This window comes from Choloepus didactylus, chromosome 18 (assembly GCF_015220235.1).
Source record: "Choloepus didactylus isolate mChoDid1 chromosome 18, mChoDid1.pri, whole genome shotgun sequence".
Lineage (NCBI taxonomy): Eukaryota > Metazoa > Chordata > Mammalia > Pilosa > Megalonychidae > Choloepus > Choloepus didactylus.
Genome location: NC_051324.1, coordinates 41,393,175 through 41,413,460, shown reverse-complemented (window position 1 = coordinate 41,413,460; position 20,286 = coordinate 41,393,175).

The following is a 20,286-nucleotide window of genomic DNA, read 5'->3' as shown; positions in this document are numbered from 1 at the left end:
GCCACACCTTATCTGAAGTAACCTCATCAAAAGGTCCTATTTACAAGGGTTCACTCCCACAGGAATGGATTAAGTTTAAGAATTTGTTTTTGGGGTTACATAACTCCAAACCATCACAAGCACCTTGTAGTATCAGGAACCCGATAGACTAAATCTCATGAAATACTCTAACAACATTGGAATGAGTGTTATTACAACTCTTTTTATAGATGAGACATTTAGAGAAGAAACTGACTTGACCTTTTTGCAGTGCTAATAAATAACAAAGCCAAAAATCAAACCCAAATCAGATATTAACTTCTATGTTCTTTTCATTACAGTGTTTCCCAAATTGGCTTACTGTCATTAAAAGATGTTATTGAGCTCTGTTGTTTCAATTTCAACATATTGATTGCATGACAACTATGTAACCAGAACAACTCCATTTGCTATAGGGAATCTGAAAGAAATATTCAAAGCACAGGTTGCCCTCAGGAAGCTTATTACATTTTTTGGTCTTAAAATCATATAGGTGGCTGGCTTCTGGCAGTATAATACAGTATAGGAGCCACACATTCAATGTTTGTAGTATCCAGGCAGCTAATAAAAATAAAAATAAGTGCATCTGTTATGAACTCTGCAGTTAAAATATGGCCCAGTGTAAATTAAAACAGGGCTTTCAAAGATTGAAATCCATTATACAAGATCTGTATAGATTTGACCTGTTCTTAAACTTGGAAAGAACGAATGGCATCTCATAGTAGCTTACTGCAAACATAATGCCATGGTCCCACCCATTAAGGCATATTATTGAAATTATTGATTCTGTCTGTGTTGGGTTGAATTGGGTACTCCAGTTTGGACATATTCTTGGTCTTGATCCACATTCTGGTGGATGTGGACCCATTATAAAAAAGATCTCTTTCCAATGTTATTTCAGTTAAGGTGTGGTCCAACTGAATCAGGTTGAGCTTTAATCCAGATTACCAGAGTCCTTTATAAGCAGAGTAAAAGTCAAATGGAGAAAGAAGCTACAGGAAGCAGCCAGAAGCTGGATGTCAATGGAACCCAGAAGAGAAAGAAGAAGATGCCACCATGTGCATTGCCATGTGACAGAAAAGCCAAGGACAAAGAATCACCTATAATCTATCCCAGAATACCACAGTCTTTGGGGAGAAAACATCCCCTTGCTGACACCTTGATTTTGGGCTTCTCCTAACCTCTAAAGCCAAGAAGTTCCTGTTGTTTAAGCCAACCCACTGTATTTGTTTTAGTAGCTAGGAAGCTAAAACGCCATCTCATCTGGAGCTAGTAATTATTTTGCAATTACAGATTTGACTAATGTGTTCTGTTCAGGGCCTATTTCAACATTGTTTCAGCTACAGTTGGCCTTCACCTCCAAAGGGACGTGATTCACCTTTACCTGGCTATCCACAGGGTACTCCAGCAGCCTTGCCATCACACACAACCTTTTCAGGCAACATCTTAACTGCAGGCAGTTTTCTCCAGAAGTACAGGTATGACATTACATTGATAACATCCTCCGGCGAGGTGATTCATTTGACCCACTCATTCACTACATACAGATATTCACAAGGGCTCACAAAAGGGAGTTAGGCCATTGCCCCACACATACTGCAAAGTATTGGTTGAATTCCTGAAAACTGTTTGGTAAATTAAGGAGTTCTCCATCCCTGACCCTGTCAAAAAAACAGCTATTGACTCTTTCAGCACCCATAATGTTAAAATAAGCCTAACATCTTTTAGGCCTTTTTGGGTTCTGGAAGCACCATCTTCCTTATTTACAGAGTTGACTTAAGCCCCTGCTGCTACTTGCAAATCAGCCCTCTTCAAATGTGGCCCCCTCCAAAAAAAGGCTCTAGAATTTTTCCAAATTGCAACACAATCGTCACTCTCCTTAGTCCCTCGCCAGAGACTCCTTCATTGTAGAAACTTAAGCAAACCCTTCTCGTGCCCCTTAAGTTGCCTTAGGCTTCTGATATGAGAGTGCCCTTGTCAGCCCCATGCTGTGTGCTCTTAGAGCAGTAATTGCTTACCACATACTGGGATTTCCTAGGAATAGAGTCTTTAAAAGGTCCTGAACCTGTGACCCTCCCATCCAGCTTCCCAATCCAACTGCCTTTGGTCACAAAGCAGCACACTGCAAGCTTGGCATAGCCATTGAAGCCTCCCTACTTGGAACCAAACTTGGAACCTCTGGCATATCCTACCTGCAGGAGGGGGTAGCCTCCCCTGTCCTCATTCACTTGCCAGATGCTACAGTGCTGGAAGAATCCACCCCTCTCCCAGATCCCCTGGCTACCTGGGGAATCCTTTAGAGTCAACCGAGTGAACAGAAAAGGGAGTTCATATCTTTTTCAGACAGTAGTAGCATCATTACGTGTGATAGACCTTGCAGAGACCTGCTGCTTTTCTTTCCTTAACCGTGGTGTCCCTGATCAAGGCAGTCAGGCAGTCATCTGAGCACTGGATGCCCTTACCAAAATAATTAGCCCCATCTATCCACCTACTCATCTGTCTGTTCTCTCTAGGGACTCCAGTTTCATAATTATTTGGCTATTTGAAGTTGTCTTTAGGCTCACTGGCACATTTTTTTTTAAGTCTTTTATCTCTGTGTGTTCTGTTCTGTTCTGAATACTTTCTTTTACCATGCTTTCAAGTCCATTAATCTATCCTTGTACCCCTTTGAATCTTCCTTTAATCCCAACCAGCATGTATTTCATCTCTTATATTTTATTTTTCATCTTTAGAATCTTAAAATCCAGGTATTTATATGACAGCTCCTGATAAATAAATATTGGCAGTCAGTTGAAGACATTTCATTAAAACACTGTGAAAGCCAAACAAAACACTTCTACAGTCCGTACACTACTTTCTTTCAAAATCTGGGGGGAAAAAGGGGTTTTAACATCAGACAAATAGGTTCAAAGGTCAGATCCACTGTTTAATAACTGTGCAGATCTTGAGCAAGTAGTTTGATTACTAAAGTAAGGTTGTGTTCCCTGAGATGGCAGTGGGACAGCACCTGGGGCTATGTTGGTCACATTGAAATGTTTTGGATTGGTTTATGTCAATTCAGTACAGTCCAAGTCCACAGAACCTATGCCAACTCAACTCCACTGTGACCCACTGTGTAAAGTACCCTATAATGACCAGATGTGTCTAAGATTTTTAGAGAATGGAGAACTTCCCTGGATCATGGAGAGAAACTCAAGAACACTAGCTTCCCCAAGTAGTCTGGAGATAAGGGATAAATCTTTGTGTCTACTAAATGGAATAAAGCATAGTTCTAGTTCCATGGTCACCAGGAGTCTAAGACATTGAAGATCTAGGTCCTAGAACAGAAAAATTATATCTAGAGACCCTGGTCAATGAAATGTCATAGCAATAAGGGCTGATATGGCTTGGGCATCACTGTTTCCAAGCTTTCCTCTGCTATAAATGACTGTGAGATGTTGAAATGATGTGCTTTTTTCAAATCAGGGGTGCCAGTAGACCTGAACTGACCTCGAAATGTCTTATTTCAGGACCATTTTGTCCTCCACCATGTGGAAGTTTATCATTTTCAGAAGTAGGCACTTTAATAAGGTGACCAGAGAATCTAACCCAGGATGAATGTTTTATCTCAGGTAATCCACTGACATTATTATTTTATCATTGATGGCCCAAGGGCATTATTTAAGGACAGCAGGCCTTTCTTATATCCACAGCTATTTAGGGAACATACTTCTCCAAACACTGACAGGATGAGTGAGAGAGGACAAGGAAGAGTAGAAACCAGAGAGAGGGGGAAGCTTGAGATGAAGGGATAGACATCTATTTTACAGAATGAAATTGAGATTCCTTATGAATAGGTAGGACTGCAGGAGAAGTGAAGTGGCAGATGAAGAAATTTTCCTTTCTGATTTTTCCTCTATATCACTACCTGATGATTAACTGATTGATTTATCAGTTCAGCAAATGTTGCTGTATAGCATTCCCAATTTTATCTCATGAAAACAGCATTTTGAAAATGGTATAGGTACTGGGATATTAATTCCAATAATCAGATGACATTGATCCAGCCCTAGTAGCTATATTTAATGGCACCTGAAGCATTTCTTTAGCTTGAAACAATATGAAGATGTTAAAGCATTTGTTAAAATGACTGAAACAGCAATCTGTAGTGGAATTATAAATATATAGTGTGGAGTACACAATGAATTACACTATGTTCTCCCCTCCTTCCTTTCACTAGAGGACTGATAATTCTTAACTGTTGTGCTGTCTTATGGTCTAGCTCTGGTCACATTTCCCTTAGTCTTCGGGAGGCTCTCGTGGGGGTCACTATGCTTTGGTTCATCAAAGTAGCTTCTATTTCTTGTTTCAGGGATTTAAGTCTTAATTTTTGGCTTATATATGGTCTGAATATAGCCTTTAAGGATGAGTACTTATCAACTGATTCCTAAAGGTAACTTTATTTCCTTCTAATGGCTCTGCAAAATGCTGGCTTTGGGTTCATGTTACTGCTAATCTATGTTTCTACAACCTGAGCACAGAAAGTGGGACTTTTTTCCAAAGATACCTGCCTTCTGAAGGATTAGTGTTTTCTGTACATTTAAGTCACAGTGCTGGGGGATGGAAGATGAATGGGTTGTTCCCATTTTCTTCTATTTTTTACTTAGTTTTTAGACATTTTGTGAGGAGTCAATTCTTGCCTGGAAATTAAAGTAAATGTGGATTTCCTATTTTATCGTGTACTGGTACTTCCTGTGTAACCTCATAAAGCTTCCCCCAGGCAACAGCCTAAGGATGCAACTACTAAATAACTTCATACCCAGTATCATGTGGAATACTAATACTGCTAGACCTTGAGCAGAACATAAGAAATCCAAATGCATTTTGTTTGCCTCAAGATGCTTATAATCTGTACATCTGTTCCGGTTTGCTGAAGCTGCCAGAATGCAAAATACCAGAAGTGGATTGGCTTTTATGAAGGGGATTTATTAGGCTACAAATTTATAGTTCTAAGGCCATAAAAGTGTCCAAACTAAGGCATCAACAAGATGATACCTTCACTGAAGAAAGGCCGATGGCATCTGGGGTTCCTCTGTCACATGGGAAGGCGCATGGCCGGAGTCTGCTGGGCTTCTCCTGGGGTTGCTTCTGGTTTCTGTTGCTTTCTCCAAAATGTTTCTGGGCTTCTCTCTTAGCTTCTCTCTCTCTCACTTCCTGTGCATCCTTGCTTGTTTCTCCTAGGGTATTTCTCTCTAAGCATCTGGGGGTCCTCTCTTAGCTTCTCTGGGGCAAACTTTGGATTTCATCTCTTAGCTTCTCTCCTGGTTCTGGTTTCAACATCTGTTTCCAAAATGTCTCTGGGCATTTCCTCTCTAAGTGTCTCTGAGCTCTCTTTAAAATGTCTCTGCCTTTTATCCTCATAGAGGATGCCCATAAACTAATTAAGATCCACCTTGAATGGGCAGGATCACATCTCCATGGAAACAACCTAATCAAAAGATCCCACCCATAATAAATCTGCACTCACAAGATTGAATTAAAAGAACATGGCTTTTGTAGGATACATAATAGATTCAAACCAGCATACCATACATTCCGTAAATTACTTTAAAAATACTTTGGAGAGCCTACCATGTGTTAAGCTATATCTAGCTGGGGAGACAGGCCACCCAAATGAAAACTATCTCCACCAGAAACATAAAATATATGACTACAGTACTAACATTAGCATCCTTATTACTCAATATTATTTTAAAGCAGCACAAGTTTAAGTCCAAATGAGTGGTATAGATGGTAAGGACTATGGGAAGTCAGAGGCAAGAAAGGACTCAAGAACCCAGGTGAGTCAGAGAAAGATTCTTTGCAGAGATGGTATTTTAGATGGCAAATAAAGAAGAGCTTGATTTGCCATGACAATTCTCTTGGCATCTGCTGCTTCCTACCCCAAATGCTTAAATGAACTCCTTTTTTTTTTAACTTTATCAAAAAATTAAAAAACAAACAAACAATAATAAAAAAACTACATTTCAAACAAAACCAAAACAGAGGAATAGGAGAAACAAATAATGTAAAATAACTACATTACTTCCAACATGTTAAATGAGCTCTTGACAACTCATCGCACTACCTCTATTTCTCCATTTTTCACCTCACCCCCAAACAAGTCCTGATCGCCAGGGATGCCATTCACGTTAGACCCTGAAGTGATCTTCTGAACATGGAAGAGAGAAAAGACCCTGTTGAAGCCAGAACAGGGGCCAGAGCTCATCCACTCAGATTCCCCCTTGACGTCCTATAACAATAATGACACTTCAAAGGAAACAGATCAGCCACTTTTAAACCATTAATTAGGACCAACCAAGACTTACCCAGAGAGGTTAAATGGTCAACTGCTAGTGGTCAGACTGCTAGTTTTAGTGGTGCCTCCCGGGAAACAGCTGCCAGTCCAGGGCTTTCATTACCACTCTCTCCATTCATCATCAATCTAACTTCCAATCAGGACCAACCACATAGTCTGAAACAAGTATTAAGAATTTCAAGAAGTGGGCAGCAGAGGATTAAACCAAGAATGAGGCCCTCTGGAGCTCAAGACCCTGTGTGACGGCACAAGTTGCAAGCCCATGAAACCAGTCCTGTTTACCCTTCTTATTTTGACCCTAGAGATGGATACAGAAAACAGTAACTAGTTAAATGGTCAATTTCAAGTGAAAGTCACTTCCAACTTCAATCAGTTTCTCCATATTTTCCATCTAGATTATGTGGATGGGTCATTCAGGCAGCACGTCTCAGGGAAGGAGGAGGATGGTCTTGGTGTAGCAGATTTCACAGCACAATCCCTGAGACTTAAATTTTATCCTCCAGTAAAGAAACAAACACCAAAAAAGAACAGCAAGTCCCCATTGGTAAACTGTATTCTGTCTCCATTGTTGTTATTAAGCTTTTCTGTCATGGATACTGTTCTTGATTCCTTTATGTGAAGTCAGAAGGCAAGGGAAAATATTACAGCAGGCAGGGGAGGTTAGCCTGGTTTTTAGGTGAAACAGATGGGCAGTCGAGGGATTTGAGAGAGTTCTCTCTCTTTTACTGCTTTTTTTTTTTTTTTTTTTTGAAGTTTTCTTCCAAATGCAGTTAGTAAATTTAACCTCAGAGAATTAGTTTGATGCAGGTAAGCAGCAGCATTCTTCCCTTTTACCAGTTTTTCCTACCCTGCGATCTTCACCAAGCCTCAGAGCTGCCAATCCAGCAGAAAATCTTCAACAGCTTCAAACAGCTGAAGCAGCCAGGCTGCTAAAGAATGCAGCAGGGGAGGGGAGTGCTTTATAATTTGCTTATTTTATTGTGCCTGATGTCAGACCAGGAGTCTACAGTGCTGTCATTCTGAAAAGAAGGCAATCAACATGAAAAAGAGCTTAATTTTTCCTTCCATGCCCCCACCAAAGAATTACTTAGTTTTATTTCTAAAAATAAGTTACGGGAAAGAAAAGAAATGAATATATTGGCTTGGCACAAATAATCATCAACATACCAGATTTAACTCATGGTTCTCTGAGACTAAATTATTTCTGACCTCATTTGCCTTAAAAAAAAAAAAATTAAGCTTCCCTTAAAGACACCTGCATTCTCTCATCCTAAAAAAGGTATCATAGGGCCTATAATGCAAAGCAGTGAATAATCAAAATATTTCTATTGGAGTTTGTGATATAGCATGTTTTTAGGGTCGTACTGACTTTCCTAATTAAGTTGGAGGAAGTGAATGTACATAAGATGGGCTAAGTACACACTCATTCACGAGAGAAGTTACAGCATCCTGAGGAAAAGGGTGTTATCAATTTAAAAAAGATAGCTAATCCATTTATGAAGTATAGATTATAAAAATGATTTTCACGTGCTCAGAATTAAATCACTGCAAATATAGATATTAATTCTTAAAATCAAGGGTTCTTTTCCTTGATTCCCCTTATGGACATCCCTAGGTCTGTAAATATCCTGAAAATTGGTGTGCCCAGATGGGCATATTTTGAGGGACAGAGTAGATAGCTTTCATCATATTTTCAAAGAGATCTGCAATGAAAAAAAAAGGAGCCAGGCCCTTGCATAGGGTCACTCTTTTAAATGTCTCAAGTACTATCACATCTATTATTTCAATCTGACTAATACTTTCACATTTTCTCTGGTTAACAGACCCTGAAACTGATAGTCCTGATTTCTTTCCAATTAATAGACATTTACCAGTGAAGACATAAGAAATCTCAAAAATATGCAACTATCCTGAAAAACTAAGACCATAAGGCTGATGGTCTGCTCAGACTTTGACTCATCAAATGAAAACCTGTTGGAACAAGGCAAGAAAACACAAATGCCTCCTACCATCTCCCCCACCCAACCCAGAGACCCAGGAGTCAGTACCAGCCAGAAACTACATGCCTACCCTCTCCTGATCAGGAACTGGTATTTGAAGAAGACACTTTTTTCCATACCCAAATTGACACTGGTATCCTTTGTTGGAAGTGGGGTGGAAAGAGAACAGGAAGTTGGGGGTTGAAAGGCAGTGGTCCTCCAATTTACATTATATAAAACACCAGAGGCAGCATGTGATTGGGGAAAACCCTGGTGGGTGTGCAGGCTGACACTTGAGTATAAAGCTTTTTGTTTTTCTTTGGATTCATTGTTGTTAGTGGTGATGTTGTTTTTATGTTCTCCATTACTTGAGAGTATCATAATCTGCAGTCACTGGGAAGTAAGATAAGATCACAACTCAGTATAGCAACACCAAAGCAGATAAATCCCAGCTAGAAACGGGAAGTTGTGCTGGGAGCTGTGCACATCAAACTGTCCTCAGGCTATAAATCTGAGAAGAAAACTCAACCTCTACGCAAGGGGAGAGGGAGAAGAGATAAAGAAAAGCCACACACCCTGTATCTTGACAGAGAATCAGGATAGTACCCACCCCTTTCAGGAATGAGTGTTTTTAATTTTATGGTTCTTTGAAAGTAGAATTAGAAAGACTTAGTAAATAATGGGTCTGGGAGGCAGATAAAATATTTGTAACAACTGCCATCTCCACTGTGTACTGCCACTTATCTGAAAAGATACAGTATTATTTTTAACTTGATGCTACAAATGTGTTTCTCTCCCAAAATTATCAAAGCCATGGGAAGCCACTTGTATCCCTGACTCTTTTCCCCTGCCAATTTATATTAATTTGAGGATAAATTTCTCTACATGTGGTACTTCTAATATGTCTCACTATGGAACATTTCCATTTCTAATTTTATCCAAGCTCAAAAAAAAAAAAAAAAGGTATATAAATACTCAAAGAATTTATATTCGTCTCTGATCTTTACAGGTAATAAAAGCCAATTCACATACTTTGGGCATCATGTATATCAGCCTTTTCCTTGCTTTCCCCCTTTCTCTGCCTTATCCAAAATCCTTTCATTGCTCTACTGAAGAATTACACCCACAGGGTCAAACCTGCCAATCACATGAGGTGTAAGATGTAAAATAATCACCCCATGTCTTCACACTCATTCCCTTTATTCTGTGGCATTACCACCTGTGCCAGTTTGGATATATTATGTCCCCAAAAGCCATATTCTTTAATGCAGTCTTGTGGGGGCAGACATATTAGTCTTGATTAGGTTGGAACTTTTGATTGAGTGTTTCCATGGAGATGTGATTCAATCAGCTGCGGTCAGAACTTTGATTAAATTATTTCCATGGAGATATGGACCCTGCCCATTCAGGGTGGGCCTTAATTTAATCACTGGAGTCCTATAAAAGAGCTCACAAACAGAAGGAGCTCAGAGCAGCTGAGAGGGACATTTTGGGGAGAAGCTAAGAGCTGACACTGATGCTGACACTTGGAGATGCTTGGAGATGCTTGGAGATGCTAGCCTAGAGTTTGCTCCAGAGAAGCTAAAAGAGGACCCTGATGCTTAGATGCACAGGAGCTGAAGAAGCTAAGAGATACCCAGAGACATTTTGGAGAATGCCATTTTGAAATCCAACCTGGGAGCAAAGAACAGCAGATGCCAGCCACGTGCCTTCCCAGCTGACAGAGGTGTTCTGAACACCATCAGCCATTCTTCAGTGAAGGTATCATCTTGTTGATGCCTTAGTTTGGACACTTTTATGGCCTGAGGACTATAAATTTGTAACTGAATAAACCCCCTTTATAAAAGCCAATCCATTTCTGGTATTTTGCATAATGGCAGTGTTAGCAAAACAGAACACCACCACAGCTACCACCACCACCAGTAACCCTCTTTTCCCCTTCTTCCTTCCCTCCATCACTCCCACCATCTCCCTTCAGCCTCCTCACCATCACCAACAATACCTCCTGTTGGCCGCCCCTCCCCCACACACACACACTAGCTCCACCTCTTCTCTGTCTTACCCTCCCCCTTCCAAACAACATCCTCATGACCTCTCATCACCATCCCCCACATCCTATCTCCATACCTTCACCAGTACTCTTTATCTCCCTCCTCCTTCCAGATCTGGTAGAGCTTGGAGAACAAGCTTGATCTCAGAGTCAGGGTCTAGAGGCTCTTATTTCCAAGTTTCCTTCTCCACACTGAGTTTATTTTGCTGCCAATAACCTTTCTAAATCTGAGCTTCCTCATCCTGAAACTTTAGGAGCCCAGTGTAGAACAGAAGCTTTTCCAGAGCCTTATCCATGTGCCACCCATTCTCCAGACTAATCCAGATAAGTGACCTCTGCCTGGATACCTGACTACCATCCCTATCACCTCCTTTCCTCAAAGGGCTACCAAAGGATCTTCTGATTTTCCTCCCAGGTAAGTACATTTCTCAGCCTTTATCCTTACCTGATTTATCTTTCTCCCCACTCTTACTATCTCTTTAGGTCAAGTTCCCATATACTATACCAACCTGTCTGAGCTGCAATTGTGTATTGCATTCCTTTCTTTCTGATGTGCATTTCTTAGATGCCATTGTTTTCTAGTGTCTTTTCACTTTGAAAATGAATTCAGTTTCTGGCAAACTGGATTTAACACATAAAATGTTAGAAGATTTGGGTTTTGTATTTCATTCTTACAAGGAATGGAGCAATCTAGATCAGATTTGATGAGAAACCAACCCAGTGTATTGAGGCTTTAGATTTCTTCTGGTGTGCAAAAAATTTGAATCTTTACAGAAGTCTGTAAAGTTCCTGGACTTTGGGGTAATATTCATGTCTCCTGTGCTCTTGCTGAAGCAGAAATAGTATGAATAGTATTCTTAATAAAGCTTCATTATTCTCATGGGAATAATATCTTAAGGCAAGCTGATTGCCAAGGAAGAATCATGCTGAATTAGGTCCTACAGAAAGAGGGTTCAAAGACTGGTGAGAATGATAACTTGAACCTGATTCAAGGTTGCTTTCAATTTAATTTGCTACTAAATCATCAAACAATCAGTATAAAAGGATACATGAAATTAAAATGCAAGGAAATAGAGGCAGCTTATCAATGCTACCAATGTTTTCTCAGGGAGACCCCGAAGCACTGCAGTCTAAGAACTCAAAATTTGAAGAGCTCAGAATCATGTGCTGGTGAGAAGATCAAAGGGTCTACCAACTACCAACTAAAGAAATTCCTTGCTATGCCACAATTAACCCAGTTCCCTGTTACATTCATTTCTTTATCATCTGACCAACCCTCTTGTCATAATTAGAAAAATGCTTTTAGCATCCAAAGATAGACTGTGACCAGCTTGATAAGAAGCAATGGAAATCAGCTTTGATAAATTTAAAGAGAAAAGAAATATTTCTTGGGAAGATCTTGGGTAGCACACACAATCAATAGGAAGGCTGGAAACTGGGCTCTGAGGAGATCTGGGTAGCAGTATCCACACTGTGAAACCTAATTAGGGTACCAACCCTAGAATGAAGAATCTGCAAATATTTTTCTCCCATGTTTTCACAACACCATTCAAGATTCAGTAATCCAGGAAAGACACATTTGGCCCAGCTTGGATCACATGCCCACTCCTTGGACAGGGAAAGGACAACCACTTTTATTTAAAGTGCCACCAGAATGACACACAATCACAGGGAAGTCATCACCCAAAGTTAATTGGAATGCTATTACAATAAAGGGAATGAGGAAGTGGGTGATGCTGAGTTGTCAGAGAAGCAACAAATATCCACTATGCAAGCCAATATAATTAGGTGAATTTCTTCCTCATTATTCTTTCTGCTCAAAGGTTCCTTGGATGGTCACCCAGTCCATCAGGAGGTGCCCTACAAAGGTGAACCACAGCATTGCTGCAACTGAGCATTAGCATGTGGGAAAGTGTGCTGATGTAGCCACGTTACTTGTTCTGCTGTCATGGACCATGACCCTGAAGTAAACTCACTGGGATACCTCTATCCCTAAATTCAGTGCTTGTCAATTTGTACAAATGTTTTAGCTGAAGAATTTAGAGAGTCATTTTCCTCAGCAGGTTTTTCTACCTCAGTAGAGAGTCCTCCAGGAAAAAAGGTCTTTAACCTCAACTACAAACATCTCCTAGCTAGACCTGCTTCTCCCTAGGTAGTCTCTTGGAATTCAAGATAGAATTTTGAATCTGTGTTTAGAGTATAAAAAAAAAGAAAGAGAGAGGGTGTATGGACAAGAAATAGTAAGAGAAGTATGCACACATTTTACCCACTTAGGACACAGTTATTTCACCTATTCTAAGACAAATACCGCAGCACAAAACTATCAGGTTTTTTTTTTCCCACAGAATATGCCATATGACCACTGTAATGGATTCCTTCAAATGAAATTAATGAACCAATTAGTGTCATATTGACAAGGCTGAGGATTTGCATGGGGATATGTATGATAGATTAAAGCATTTGGCATTTGGGCCCTCCTACTCCAGCATACACACTCTATCTCCCCTTCCCTTAACTTCCACACATCCACAATGATTGTCCAACCTCATTTTCATTACTTCTTCATGTCCTAAAAATTCCTCAACCTTGGGCCACTGTCATTCCGTCATTTTATTTGGCCTTCCAGAAGCTTTATCCTGTTGAGCATTCCCTTCTTCTTGAAGCGCTCTCTTCTCTTGGCTTCCATGATACTATACTTTTCTGGTTTTTTTCCTACCCCTTTGGCTTTTCCGTCTCTGTCTTAGAGAGTTTTCCTCTTTTGACTGAACTTTAAAATTTTATGCCTCTCTTTTCTGTCTTTCACATCAAAGGGCGCAATCATCATCTAACATATCACCAATGGCAAACAATTTATCTCTGGTCCAGATCTCTCATCCGAGCTACAGATTTGTAGGTACACCTACTTATTCTGCATCTCCTCTTGGATATCTCAAACACCTTGAACTCACCATTATCCAAAACCAGATTCACAAAATTTTCCCTATCTCTACCAGTGTTTGCTTTCTCAGTGAATGGTCACATCCTTCATCCAGTAACATAAACAGGAAAACAAAAAAGTTGCTCTTGAGACTTCCCTCTCCCTCTCCACCGATATCCCATATATCACCAAGTTACCAACTTTTTTTTTTCTAAAATAGGTCTCAAGTCAGCCACCTATCACTGTCTCTGCTGCCACCATCCCAATTCAAGCTACCATCATTTTTCAGCTGAACTATTGCAGGCAGCAGCCCCATGGCCTCCCTACTTCTAGCCTGTTCTGCAGTCCATTTTCCCCACTCCAGCTAGAGTAATCTGTTTGAAACAGAATTCTGATCATTTCACTCCCTTTTCTAAAACTAGTCAATAGGAGTTTCCCATTTCTCTTATAATAGGTTTAACCTGGTCTCCAAACTCCTTTTCTGGCCCTTGCCTACCCTTTAGAACACTCTTTCCCTTGCTTATTTCATTCCATACATTTCTTCAAATGTACCATGAAACTTTCATCCTTGGGGACTTAGTATAAGCTCTTCTCCATATCTGAAATACTTTTGCCCACAATTTTACCTAGTTAACTTCTACCCACTCTTCACATCGCAACTCAAATATCATTTTCTCAGAGATGCCCTTCTGGACTCCCAATCTAAATCAGGTATCCTGTTTTCTTCATATTACTATTACCAGTCCGTCATAGGACTTACTGTATTTTGTAATTATTTATGAATTTTAAAAATTTATGTTTGTATTTCTTACTAGATTATAAACTACACAAGTTTAGGGATAGGGTCTCTTTTGCTCATTATTGTATCACAAACACCTAATATATTATCTGGTATATCGTATACCCTCAATAAATTTTCTTGAATGAATGAATGAATGAATGAATGAATAATTACTCCCAAGAAATAGAGTGTAATGATTATTCTGACCAAAATGTACATTTTTCATAGACTAGGGTTTGTTGGGCTAATTTGGATTAATTTTGGCTAATTATGTTACTTCGGGCTAAATACCTTACTTCTCAAAGCTACAACATCTCAATATATAAAATGGGAATAACAGAAATAGCTATTTTACTCATTTTTTCAAAGAAGCAAAATTCCATTTTGTTTATCTTTTCTATTTTCCTTGATTTGCTATTTCATTAATTTCTGCTCTTTATTTTATTGGTTCCTTCCTCCTAATTTTAAAATTTTATTCTGCTATTATCCTTAAATTGAACATTTAGCACATTAATTTTCAGCCTTTATTGTCTTCTTCTAAAGGCTTTTAAGACTACACATTTTCCTCCAATAATGGTGGTAGTGGCATCCCACACTTTTTGAAATATATTTTCATTCTCCTTTGCATCTAAATATTTTCTAATTCCACTGCAATTTCTTCTTTGACTTTTAAGTTATTCAGAATTGTTTTTATTTCTAAACAAATGGGGATTTAATTATCTTTTGTTACTGATTTCTAACTTAATCACATTGTAATCAGAGAACATGGTCTTTATAATACCTATTATTTAATAGCCTTTAGATCTGCTTTGTGGCCTAATAAATTTTTTTGTAAATGCTTCATGAGTGCTGAAAGAGAATATGTATCCTCTAATTGTTGTATATAGAATTCATGCATTTTTACTAGATCAAATTTGTTAATTCTGTTATCTTATAACCTTATTGATTTGGTATGTGCCCTTAATCCATCAATCACAGAGACATTTGCTAAAAATCTCCTGCTGTTTGTGGATTTGTCAATTTTTCCCTGCTGTAATTCTGTTGATTTTTTATTCACATATTTTGAAGTTGTGTTGTTAGCTGCAAACGAGTTTATGATTGCTGTATCTTCTTGAGGATTTGTTCCTCTTTTCCTTGTTATCCATAATAATGTTTTCTGATCTGAAATCTATTTTGTTTGATACTATTATAGTAACACCACCTTTGTTTCTATTAGTAATTTCCAGCTATAGCTTTATCCATTCTTTTAATTTCAACCTTTCTGTGTCCTTACCATTTGTGTCCCTTGTAAAAAATATTATTTAGATTATTCTTTTTTTTGGAAATAAATTCAAACTTACAGTAACAGTTGCAAAAATAATACAAACCCCATGCACAGAACTCCAGCATACCCCAACCCCCCTCCACCAATACCCTGATCTACCAACTTTAATATTTTGTCTCTTTACCTTTTCTTTCCCTCCCTCCCTCCCTATCATCCATCATCTATTACTCTGTCTTCTAAACAGATGAGAGCAAGCTGCATACATTCTTGAACAAATAATATAATTCACATATACATTTCACATGAACAAGAATATTCATTTATGTAATCACATTAAGTGTGGTTAAGAAGTTCAAGAAATTTAACATTGATATAAAGCTTACATTCGATATTTCATTTTTTTCCTTACGTCCCAATTGTGTCCTTTTGAGCCTTTTCTCCTCTACTCTTAGATCTCATCCAGGATCATCTATGGCATTTAATTGTCATTTTCTATTTAGACTGTCTTTTTTTTCAATTGTGGAAACATATCTACAGCATAAATCTTCCCATTCCAACCCCTCCCAAGCATTCCATTTAGTGGGATTAAGCACATTCACAATGTTGCAATGACACCACCTTCCCACCATCTATTACTAGAAATTTCCCCTCACCCCAAACAGAAACCCTACACTAATTTCTTATTAACTCCCCATTGCCCCTTCCTCCACTTCTCATAACCCATACTCTACTTTCCATCTCTATGATCATATTCTCTGATACGTTCTTTGAGTTTACCGTGGGGCTTAAATTTAATATCTTAAGTCTATAACAATCTTGTTTTCTTTGATACCAACTTAACTTCAATAGGACACATAAACTATGTTCCTATACTCCTCCATTCCCCCACCTTTATGTAGTTCTTGTCAAAAATTACATATTTTACATTGAGTCCAAAACCACTGATTTATCATTACACTTTATGTATTTTAGATCCTGTAGGAAGTAAATAGTGGAGTTACAAATCAAAAATACAGTAGTATTGGTATTTATATTTACCATATGATCTTTACTGGAAATCTTTATTTCTTCATGGTTTCAGTCAATTGCTTAGTGTCCCTTCCTTTCAGCCTACACAATTCCCTTTTGCATTTCTTACAGGACTGATCTACTGGTGCTGAAGTCCCTCAGCTTTTGATTATCTAGGAATGTTTTCATCTCCCCCTCATTTTTACCCTCCAGGTGTTTGTGAATTTTCTAAGTCTCTGATGGTTATTGACTTCTATTTGTATTCCATTGTGGTCAGAGAATGTGCTTTGAATAATTTCAATTTTTTTAAATTTATTGAGGTTTGTTTTATGCCCAAGCCTATGGTCTATTCTGGAGAAAGTTCTGTAATCACTAGGGAAGAATGTGTGTCCTGGTGATTTGGGATGTAATGCTCTATATATGTCTGTTAAATTTCTCTATATCTCTGTCTCCTTTCTTTGTTTCTCTGTTGGTAGGGCTCCCTTTAGTATCTGAAGTAGGGCAGGTCTTTTATTAGCAAAATCTCTCAGCATTTGTTTGTCTGTGAAAAATTTAAGCTCTCCCTCAAATTTGAAGGAGAGCTTTGCTGGATAAAGTATTCTTGGTTGGAAATTTTTCTCTCAGAATTTTAAATATGACATGCCACTGCCTTCTCGCCTCCATGGTGGCTGCTGAGTAGTCACTACTTAGTCTTATGTTGTTTCCTTTGTATGTGGTGAATTGCTTTTCTCTTGCTACTTTCAGAACTTGCTCCTTCTCTTCTGTATTTGACAATCTGATCAGAATATGTCTTGGAGTGGATTTATTTGGATTTATCTATTTGGAGTTCACTGGACATTTATGCTTTTGTGTATTTATATTGTGTAAAATGTTTGGGAAGTTTTCCCCAACAATTTCTTTGAATACTCTTTCTAGACCTTTACCCTTCTCTTCCCCATCTGGGACACGAATGAGTCTTATATTTGGACATTTTATTTTACCTATCATATCCCTGAGGTCCATTTCGATTTTTTTATTTTTTTCTCCATTGTTTCTTTTGTTCTTTCATTTTCTATTCTGTGGTTCTCGAGGTCACTGAGTCATTATTCAGCTTCCTCTAGTCTTGTATATGAGTATCCAGAATCTTTTTAATTTGGTCAACAGTTTCTTTTATTTCCATAAGATCATCTATTTTTTTATTTACTTTGCAATTTCTTCTTTATGCTCTTCTAGGGTCTTCTTCATATCCTTTATATCCTGTGCCATGCTCTTCTTCATGTCCTTTATATCCTGTGCCATGCTCTCATTGTTTGTCTTTAGTTCTTTGATTAGTTGCTCCAAGTACTGTGTCTCCTCTGATCTTTTGATTTGGGTGTTTGGGTTTGGGTTGTCCATATTTTCTGGTTTTATCATATGCTTTAAAATTTTCTGTTGTTTTTGGCCTCTTGGCATTTGCTTTATTTGATAGTGTTCTTTTAGGATATGATGGATTATTCAAACCCCAATCTCTAATATGTCAGATCTATAGCTTGGTGGCATACACTTTCTCTAACTAACCAGCAGATGGCATCTGTGAGTCACCTATTCCCTTCAAGTCAGTTCTCCCCAACTTTGTCTTTGTGGCATGTGGGGGTCTGGTTCTTGTGGGGTCCAATTGGTGCACCAAGTTTGGGTGTGTTGTTGGTGCTGTCCGCCCTGAGTGTTGGGCGTGTGTCTGAGTGGTTAGAGAGGCAGGGCAGCTTTAATAATCAAACCTCCCAGGTGTTCCTGGAGATTTAAGGCTGTTGCAAGAGTCTAAACCTTCATTTCAGTCTTGCCACAGATTGTCTCTGCCGCTGACACTCAAGTCCTTGGTATTGGTGTAAGGTCCCCAGGATTTCCAAGTGGGTCCCTCTTCCCAGCCATGCCCTTCCAGGGCCTCTGCTGGGGGAAGGCTGTACTATGTCAAAAGTATGCGCTATCCCTCAAGCGAAGCCCTGGGCCGGCGTGCCATGCAGGGGCGTTCCCAGACTGCTGAAAGGATGGCTGAATGGGGCATGCCAACCCCCTCCCCCCACTTCACACAGCTCTGCCTTCCCAGCTCCAGAATAACCAGCTGTGGGTGCGTGAAAGGCCACTGTCCATGCCCGATACTGTGACATGTGCGTGGTATTGCGGGAAACACTTCCCATCACGCTGGATCCCTTGGTGTGGCTCTGGTCTGTGGCTCCGGCTCCGGGCAGGAGCATTCCCAGCCCACCAGGAAGATGGCTGCAAGGAGCACATTTTTTTTCTCCTTTTGGCTCACCTCCACCCCCCTCTCCCCAAGACATTCAGCAGTGGGTCCACAAAAGGCTATCTTCCATGCCAGATAATGAGGCATTCGCACAGCCCGTTCCCACCACACTTCACTGTGTGATTCTTGCTGCTGTGTCTGCAGCCGCCTTTGGGTTTTTTTTTAAAGAAGAACCAGTCTGTCGCCAAACGCCAACCCATGGTTTCCCCACACTGCAGCGTGGCTGCTGGATATTCAGCAGGTTCACTGACTTGTTTCAGAATGCAGACTCTTGGTTTCACCAAGAGCACGGTCCCTGTGGATTCAGCAGACCCCGTCCAGCTAGTGCATCACTGGAATTGGTGTTCTGGGTCCCTCTCTGGCATTTTTCTAGTATTTTTCACGGAGGTGTTTTTTTGCCCTGTCTCTCCTAGCTGCCATCTTAGGTTCTCCCTATTTAGATTATTCTTATTTCAATCTGACAAACTCTGTGTTTGCTGTTAAATTTAGTTCACATACATTTCTTTGCTGTGATTATCAACACATTTAACTTACTTCTGTCACTTCATTTTATACTTCTATTTACTGTTTTTTCTATTATTTTTCTTTTATCTTGTTTTCTATTTTAAAGATCAAGTTTCCTTTATTCTTTCATCCTCTCTACTGGTTGAAAACTTAAACATCCAATTTCTCTTCATTTAGATGTTATTCTTAAAATTTTACTCCTTGCATACTTGACTTAGCAAAGTTCAAGTTTCATCAATATTTCTATACAGTTTCTGAAAAATACAAGGACTTTGGAATGCTTGAAATTTACTCATATAATTTCCTGGCTTTAATGTTATTTTTGTCCTATATTTCAGTTCTATTTTGTTCGTATAAATTCCTCCCCCGTTACAGATTATTTGGATTTATCTACACCTTTACTAATTTCCTTGATCAGCATTTCCTCTTGAATCACACTCTTTGTGGGTTTAATTTTCTTTTTCCTAAAGTGCATCTTTTAGAAATTCTCTTAGTGAGGGTCAGTGAGTGATAATCTCCCTTAGTTTTTGCTTTCTGAGGACAACAGCAAAATCTTCCTCCATTGGCTTATGCTGCTTCACTGCCTATAATTCTCATAACAACTCTATGACTAGGTATTATCCTCAGGTTACAATTGAGGCTATATCACTCAGAAAGGTTATCTGACTTCTCCACCAGCAACAAACTGGTAAAAGCAGAACTCTAACATAGGTCAATTTTACTCCAAAGCTCAAAACCATAAGCTCCATTGTACTGGGAAGGGAAGTGAGAGTCAGAGACGGGCAGGGATGAGGGTGGGGGGTAGGAGTCAAACAGTCCTGACACCCCAGGAAGGAGAGTGCTTCAGCAGCCATAGTCTCTGGAGGAGACTCAGAACATTTCCTATTCCTTGATTTAAGATTTACAAGACGGATGGAAGGAAGAAAGGAAGAAGGAATGAGAAAGAAAGAAAGAAAGAAAGAAAGAAAGAAAAGGAAAAAGAAAGAAAGAAAAAGAAAGAAAGGGAGGGAGAGAGGAGAAGGAAAGAAGGAAGGAAGGAAGGAAGGAAGGAAGGAAGGAAGGAAGGAAGGAAGGAAGGAAGGAAGGAACTGTTTAAACATTTTAAACTCATACTTTCTCAGAGTCAGCCTACTCTTGAGCTCTCCTGTAAACCTCACATAAAAATACAAAGCTC